Source organism: Tupaia chinensis, unplaced genomic scaffold (genome assembly GCF_000334495.1).
Source record: "Tupaia chinensis unplaced genomic scaffold, TupChi_1.0 Scaffold000567_1, whole genome shotgun sequence".
NCBI classification, from domain to species: Eukaryota; Metazoa; Chordata; class Mammalia; order Scandentia; family Tupaiidae; genus Tupaia; species Tupaia belangeri.
In genome coordinates, this window is record NW_006160080.1 from 2,316,795 (window position 1) to 2,325,294 (window position 8,500).

The window sequence follows — 8,500 nt, forward strand, 5'->3', positions numbered from 1 at the left end:
TTCGTCTTTGTCATAGACTTGGAACATAGCTACACCCTTCTGAGATTCTGGAAGTCCTTTCTTCTGCCTTTCTTGGTTATCTTAACTTGAAGACCTATATCCACTGAGTCCAGCTCAATATCTTTGCAGTCTCTGGACCTTTTGCAGAAACATATCTACACAGGTAGAAGAGAAAGAAAAATGCCCATCAGTGTACCTACAACTTCCCACTAAGGAATCTACCCCAAAACTACAAGCATAAGCACAATTTTCATAGCTCTTTTGTGTTTTAAAGACTGGAAACAGTGTAAGTATCAACCAAGAAAAAAACAGTTAAGCCAATTCTCACAGGTTATTGCACAGAATATTACCCAGTTGTTACAGTGACACAGATTGGTATGTCCTGGTTTGGAAAAAAATCTCAATGTATATAATGGAAAAATAAGTGAAAAAGTCATGTGATGGGAGAGAATATAGATTTTCTGCTTATAACATGAAATATTTTTGATAGAGAGAGAGAGAGAGAGAGTGTGTTAAGAACTTAAAGACTAAAACTAAGCATGGACCAGGAATTTTCTTTGATAAGATTATAGAAGGTTGTTCCTTTCTTTGCTTTAGATGTCTATATGTTTTCACTTTTAAATGTGTCACTTTTTTTTTCCAGTCAGAAATACAGGACGAGAGACTAAAATATTTTCTCTAAGTACTCATCACTGCCTCCTCACTCATTCTTTTTAAAGTCTTGAGTTACTGATACTCAGAGGCAGCTGCATCGTGAAACCAGGCAGACTGGGATTAAATGACGGGTCCAGCATTTTCCAGCTGTGGGGCCTGAGCACATGACTTCACCTTCTCAAACCTTCCTTCCTCTTTGCCATCATCTATATGCCTCATTGATAATCTACTCAATGCTACCCTCTGCACCAACCCTGGGGCCTCCATAGCAAACAAAATACTCATGCCCTTTCAACTTGGAAATACTGGGTCATCAGAAAAGTCATGATGCATTTTTGCATAGAAAAAAAACATAGAAAAATACATTATGACTTTTCCAATGACCCAATATGTCTACAGATATAAAATAAGAGTACCTTTCAGAGCTATTGAAAAGATTACTATTAACATAAACAATGTTGGGCATATAAAAGTCCTTTAAAACCTGTCAACTACCTTTTTAAAAAAGAATATGACTTAGTTCAGATAGGATAAGCTGCCTAACAAATAGGTCCAACCTTGTAATTTCTGAATAATGGAAGCTTATTTCTTCTTTATATAATAGTCTGAGGTGGAGAGGAGGAGCATCCAGAAGAGGCAGTTCTGTTCCATACAATAACCATCCCTAGGCAGCAGAGGCTCTGCTATCTCTATGTGTGTATGTGTGTATGTATGTATGTATGTATGTCACCTTTGACTGTGGCTTCCAAGGTGACCCTGGGAGGTTGCTTTATCCCAAACAGCCAGTAGATAAGAAAAGAGCTTTGAAAGTTTTTATGGTTGGACCAGAGGTATAGGCATCATTTTCACTCACATCCCATTCACCAGAACTCAGGCATATGGACACACATAAAACTGCAGGGGAGTATGGGAAATGTAGTCTACCTGGTTATCTAGGAAGGTGAACAAAGCAGGTTTTGGGGACTAAGCAGGAAGAGCTGCCACAGTGAATAAGAGAGAGAAAGAGAGAGAGAGAGAGATTTCATTGACTTTGTGTGTTTGTGCATGTTAATTTGTGTTCAGTCTGCAAAAAGCTGATGTTCAAGGAAGCTTTTGCTTTGGGGAGTCCAGAAGCTCTTTTTTGCTGAACTTTTCTTTTCTTTTTTGGGAAAAATTCTAAGAAGACATCTTTTAAACCCTCTGACTTTTATTATCAAGGTTGTCCTGCCACCATCTGAGATATTACTAAAAAACAATGCCAGCACCCAGCTCTGACTTTCACAGGATTTGAGATGCTGTCAAAAATAAATGCCAGCTCATCAGATTCTGCGTGAAAGAGATGCCAACACACATATAACTCAAACTAAAAGCTGCAGACCAGAAGTTGTACTGCGCATATATTGTCATCCCTCCTCCACTAAATAACCTTGTAATACTAGCCAGTGAATCCATGGATTTCATCATGGTAACTAAGAGGAAATATCATTTTTCCCCCCTTAAGTTGGCACTTTGCAGAAGCAATCTTAGGTGTCTGTGAGTCAGAGGCTTGAATTATAGATTAAGAGAGCTGGAGATTACATTCTAGTTTGCTTTGCTTTTGTCATGTGGAGACGGTAAAAAGTCCATCTGTGTGGTTGAGATGGGCCATGATGTGTACATTATGATACTATTCATTCTTCCTTTCTTTCATCCATTCAATCAATAAATATTTTGAGGGACTTCTCAGTTGTAAGTACTGTGGGTTCTGGGCTGAGAATACCAAGATGGGAGACCCATTCATCGCCTCCTGGGGGGGTTGTCTATGTGGACACACAATTACAGTGAAGCAGGACACCTGCTACAGAGAAAGCACATGCGATGACAGTGGAAGCCCAAAAACAGATCGTCAGAAAGGTCACACAATTCTTTCCTATTTCTCTGAGTAACTTGGCACAGAAGCATAAAGAAATTCATTGAAACTTCTCTTATATTCATTACATAAAACAACTGAAAGTGTGATCAGGAAGGCAATGCTCCAGAGCCCCAAGGGCTCTTTAATTATGTTGTCATTGGAAAGATCATGGACTAAATACTAGTAGCTGCAAAGGATGGATCCCTCCTGTGTAGCAGGCATTGTGCATACCAGTCACTCATCCTGCCAGGCAGGTGTCATCACCACCCATTGTACAGATGGCATCTCCGAGGCCCAGAGAGATTAAGATACTTGTGTCATCAAATAGCAGGTGTCAGACCTGAGAATTTGGTTGGTTTGGGTCCAAAGACTGGGCCCTCAATATCTTCACCCCTCCTTTCCACCCCTCCCCAGTCCCACACACAGAAAACCAGGGAGAGCAGACTCAGTGGACAGTGGGGTGGTTGTGGGGAGGGACCTATGGCTTAATCTGACTGCTAGGGAGAGATGACGAAGGATAGTGAAAAGAGGTCGACCTGAGCAGCCAGTGCTTACCTCCTGGGAGTAATAGGAGGATAAATTGTCATCATTCTTTCATTGATTCATTAGAATTTATTAAGCAACTGCTAAATGCCAGGGACCATTATAGGTATTGGAGAGATGGAGCAATAAACCAGAATTTGGAGATGTGCAGTGGAAGGGGTGGTAACTATGCTACAAGTTTTTGTCATACACAAGAGGTAATAAAATAGATACTTTTCATTCTTTTTTTTTTTTTTGAGAGGTTTTTGCTATAGGACGCGTGAGCTCGCCAGACAGACAGAGAGAGACAGAGAGACAGAAAGCGAGAAATCACCCCCAGGGGGGATGGTCACGCCGCAATCCCTTCTCCTCCATTCTCCTCCCAGGATCTTGGGCACACACGCACACGTGCCCGGCGTGAGTTTTAAGCCACCGGGTCCGGGACGCGAACCGCGGTTGACTACATGGGAGTCCAGCAACATAGCCCTTACGCTAACTGCTGGTTCTCAATACCTTTCATTCTTGATGTTGATGATTAGAGAAACGTACGTTAATGGTGTGTTGGGAAAAATCAGTTTAAGTGTAAGAAGACTTTGTATTGTGGAACATACCTCCTAAAGTCCTGAAGAAAAAAAACAAAGGGTTTGCCTATAGAAAACAAACAAAAAAAAAGGCTCCAAGGAAATGACTCAGAACCACTGACACTGAGAATCACTGTGTGGTAGAATCATGACTGAAGTTTATCTCCTGTCATCTTTCCATATTTGTAAATTTTAAAAAAATATGTCTTACTTTCATGATCACAGAACAACAGTATTTACCAAAAAGGTAAAGAAAATAAAACTCCAAGGAACCGGAAGACGAGGCTTCCTTGTGCCTCTTCCCTTCCACTTCCGACACTTAGGCAGTAACTGGCCAGTCAGTCCGCCAGGGTGATGTCTCACTCCTGAAGTACCATCGAATGATATCTTATTTCAATGCACTGCCTGATTATTGCAGAATTCACTCACAGGGGCAGCCACAGGAGGAATACACACTCATCACTGAGATATTAGGGACTGAATCTTGAGCTGGATTTTTTTCATTAGGGCCTTGTGCCATTTTTGAATTAAGACAGGTTCATCTTTTTCTTTCTCTCTCTCTCTCTCTCTCCCTCTCTCTCTCTTTTGAAAAGTGCTAGTGTGTAAAACCTCTTTTCCTTCCTCAGCACACTTGCCTGTGGATTTCATTTTGAATTTACTTCCGTGTGCTCCGAAGAGTGGCAGGGAAAGTGAGCTGGTGAGCTGGGTTGCCACAGTGCTCCTGGTGCTGGAAAGGAAACTGCAGCGCTGTGAGAACAATGCTCTGGAAAATGTGTACGACCCAGCTGAACACACCTAAGGACTGTATGAAAGGGCAGACATTACTCATGGCGGCTTTGACAGTGAGAAAGGAGACAGAAAAGCCATCTGCCCTTCAGCAATGAATGTGCCTGGATGAATCGGTCAGGTCTAATCTGGAAGCCAAGACAGGACCGTCTAATGTCTCAATAGAGTGGATTTGTTGCATTAGCTTTTTATTAGAAGTATTTTCTATGTTCTTGAAGAAAAGAAGATTCCCACCCAACTCCCCCAAGTCTTGAATCTAGAAATGAAAATATCCTCAGTGAAACTAACAGGATCTGGAGAGGCTTAGGTTCTTAGCATAAGATTCTATTTCCTGCTAGAAATATTGTTTCAGAAAAAAACAGAAGCAATGATAGAAGGGACCACAGGAAACATCTGTGTATACAAACAGGCCAGCTCACCAGGAATAAAAATGCATTATGTATCACCAAAGTCTAAATATTTTTATTAACATAGTTTGTTAACCAAGAACTGAGAAATGAGGTTCCCTAAGAGTCCCCCCCATTGAATGCTTTCTTTAATATTTCATTTTATTCTTAGGAGAGGAGTAACTCTGAAATCTTATCTTAGATTTTAGCAACGAGTTTTCTAGTAAAACTTATTTCTTTTCCATCTCAGCCTGAGCAAAGCTCCAGGCCAAGGGGGTTAGGGAATTTGTTTCATAAAACTGACAGCTTGGCGAGCATTCAATCACTCGGCACTCCACAGCCCAGGAGAACAAATAAGTCCCTTTCTGATGCCGCTCCAGACACATTACGATGGATGTTCCATAGCTTTATTCCTGCCTTCGTACTGTTTGCCTCCTGCAGCAAAAAGAAAATGGGGCAGAAATCACATCGAAAAATACGACAGAAACCTATGAGGAAGCGAAATGCATCAATCATACTCTCATTTGGAAGTTGGAGTAAAATGTCCATTTTTTGGTGGGCACGCCAGGCCCTGCTTTCCAGAGGCCAATACGCTCAGAGGACTCTCGGCCATTTTGTTGTCCTGTCCTCCCTCGGCACTTCCAGACATGTGTCTGTGCAAGATCCGACAGAGGCTTTCACCAGGCAGATCAGGCAGCTTGGTGGTTGCCTTTGGCAGAGGTGGTGCCAAGAACTGGTTACTGGCTTGCAGCCTGGGCATTGTCCTGAGCAGCAGAGACCAGTCTGCCCCAAACCCGATACCAGCAGGTACCCAGCTTGGAGACTTCCTGCTTAACAGGCCTAACTCAGGGCAGCCAGAGAAAGGAAACCGTTGCAAAATGTCTGCTCCCTCTGCTCTCCCACCCCAGAAAAATTACAATGACTTTTTTTTGATAGTCATACACAAAATTTTAAAAATTCTGTGTGAGACACAACTACTCTATGCTATTGGAAGACAGTAGCTATGTTGATGAGGGTAATGAAGAGGACACAGGGGGGGCCTTCTGGAGGATGGTGCGGCCCACGTCTCCATCAGGGTGCTGGCCACATGGGTTTGCTACTTGTGAAAAATCTTCAAGCTGTACACTTAACAGCATGTGCACTTTTCTTTATGTTTGTTAAGAGTTTAGACAAAAAAACCCAAATAAAAATCCATGATGGATAATATTTAGGATTTCCCCCATCCATATAGCTGGCTTTAAAAACCAAACATTACCAAGAAAAGAATAAACCATGTCGCCCCATTGCTTAGAAATTCTGACCTATTTAAAGCGTATGTGAAACAGAAAACCTTTTTTAAATGCTGATACTATTATTTAAGCTTTTACTGGCCATGTCCTCGATGCTTGGAGAATGATAAACTGTAGGCAGTCTTGCTCTGCCTAATATTCACTCTTCATCCAGTGATATCGAAGGACACAAGTAAATGACAAAGCTCGTTTTCACTCTCAGACTCATTTTAGGGCATGGTTGGGGGCTCTTTCCAAAGATTCAAGTCCCATTTAGGGCCTTCACTATCTAAGCCATGTGGCCAGAGGAATTTCATTCTTGCTTTTTTCACACCTTCCTCTATTTCCCTCTTTCTTTCTTCTTCTTCTTCTTTTGTTGTTTATTTATTTATTTTGGGACAGACAGAATCCACAACCGGGTCCTCACACCATGATCTATCCCCTCCTGAGCCAGCCCAGATCATAGGTACATACATGTACAACCCCAGTATGTACAAGGATGCTCCAGGACATGAACCAGGGACCCGCTCATCTGGGTCCATGTAGAACCATTGTTGTGCCACCAGCTGGGCCTCCCTAGATTCTTTTATTGCCCCAAACAGAATTTCTCCTAGACTGCCCTCCTTATTCCTACTGCTAAGGGTTCATATGCAACCATGAGAATGGATTCTGAGCACTTTTCCCGGTCACTGGTTTCCTAAGATGAGGTGTCACCTCAGTCTGCATTTCCCTGCCTTCCTATTGGGTCACTGGAAAAGTCATAACACATTTTTGCATAGAAAAACACGTCATGACTTTTCCAACGACCCAATACATGGAACCGAAGGCTGGTGCCAAGCCGTAACAGGAAAAATCCCTTTGGTTAGCTTCCCATTCCAAGCAGTCCTCTGTTCCTACCATTTGCAACACGTTGTCTGTTTATTTACCGAGGTTTATTTTGCAAGAGAAAGCACTGGGATGGGGGTGGGGAAGGGAAGCTTTTGAAGACAGAAAAAATAGTAATTTGGTTTCTAAAGAATTATGAATAATAGAATGCTACAGTTGCTTTGCAAATGAAGATCTGAATGGTTTGCTGCTACAAAGGATTCTGCATTTTGCAGCTCAAAAAAAAAAAGTCTTTATCAGTCATGATTTTTAAGGGTAGAGAAATGCATTATGTAAAGAAATTGTTTTTCTCACCCAGGACCTAGTTAAAAATTTTCTCACGTTTGGTTATGAACTTGCAAGTCCCAGATTCTGGCAGGATGGAAAAGATTGTTCTCTCACCTGAAATTCACCTGAAATGTCCAGACAAGACCTCAGTTGAGTATAAGAAGGACGAGGCACAGTCTAGTTTCCAGGAAAGCAGAATGGAGTTCTCAGACTTCACCCCTCTCCCCCTGCTTTGTTTTTTAAATTTTGGCCAAAGGCGCATGTACTGGCTGGAGAGAGACAGAGAGAGAAAGCGAGAAAGCATCCTTCATGGGAATGGTCATATCACAAGATTTCTCTCTCCTTTCAGGATTTTGGGCATGCATGCACACACACTCAGCCTGTTTCACAAGCTTCCAGGTCTCAGACTCAAAATGTGTAGTTGGCCATGTGGGATCCAGCCACCCTAACCACTGTGCCATGGGTCAGCCCAGACTCCTGTTTATTTATTTTTTTAAAAAAAATATTTATTCAATTTTATGTATTATTATTCTTCAGTTTGATGAGAGAAAGAGTGAAAAAGCAAGCTGCCAGGTCCAGGACTTGAACCACAGTCTGCCACATGGGAGTCCAACACCTTAACCACCATGCTATCTGCTAGCCCCCAGACTCCTATTTTTAAGAGAAGCATTTGGAACCAAAGCTATTTGAAAGGACTTAGAATCAATCTGGCCTTGCTTTTTCTATTCTTAAGCTCCTTTTCTGCTCTATGGTGGCCTCTCCATACCAGTTCCCCTGGCTGAACTCAGTCTCCACTGCTTTGGCCCTGACCAGTTCAGCTGTCCTTGTTGAAATACTTCCCCTGACAGGTGGAGAGACCAACTTGTCCTGGTTGGAACCCTCTCAATCCTGAGCAAACAGGGACAGGATGGTTGGTCACACTAGTGGCAGGCCACCAGCCAAACCTCTCTCCCTCACTTGGGCCTGGGCCAAGCCTGAAACAGCAGGGTCACCCCATGTTTTCCCACTGCTTGGGTTCCGACCTATTTAAAGTGTATGTACTTGCAAGGCATATTTAGAGCTGCTGACTGAAGGTGCTCCTGGCTGTTGACTATGTCTCTTGGATTTGGTTTTTATCCCCAGGGTGGTTTTAAGAAGCTCTTCTGATCCATTCCTTTTTCTCTATTGCATTTTCTACAGAAATAGAGGCTCGGAGGACTAGGGCACACCAAAATTTTCAAACCACTCACCTAGGCCTGGGCTGTGACCACCCATGGTTGCAAAAGGGAGGTCAGGTCCTCT

At 42.5% G+C, this 8,500-nt stretch overlaps 1 protein-coding gene across 1 annotated transcript in view; it reads right to left on the bottom strand.

Moving 5' to 3' along the window:
* The window catches only part of RAI2 (retinoic acid induced 2), a 64,707-nt gene that overhangs the window by 41,376 nt on the left and 14,831 nt on the right, over positions 1–8,500 (bottom strand). The gene's annotated exons all lie outside the window — the stretch shown is intronic.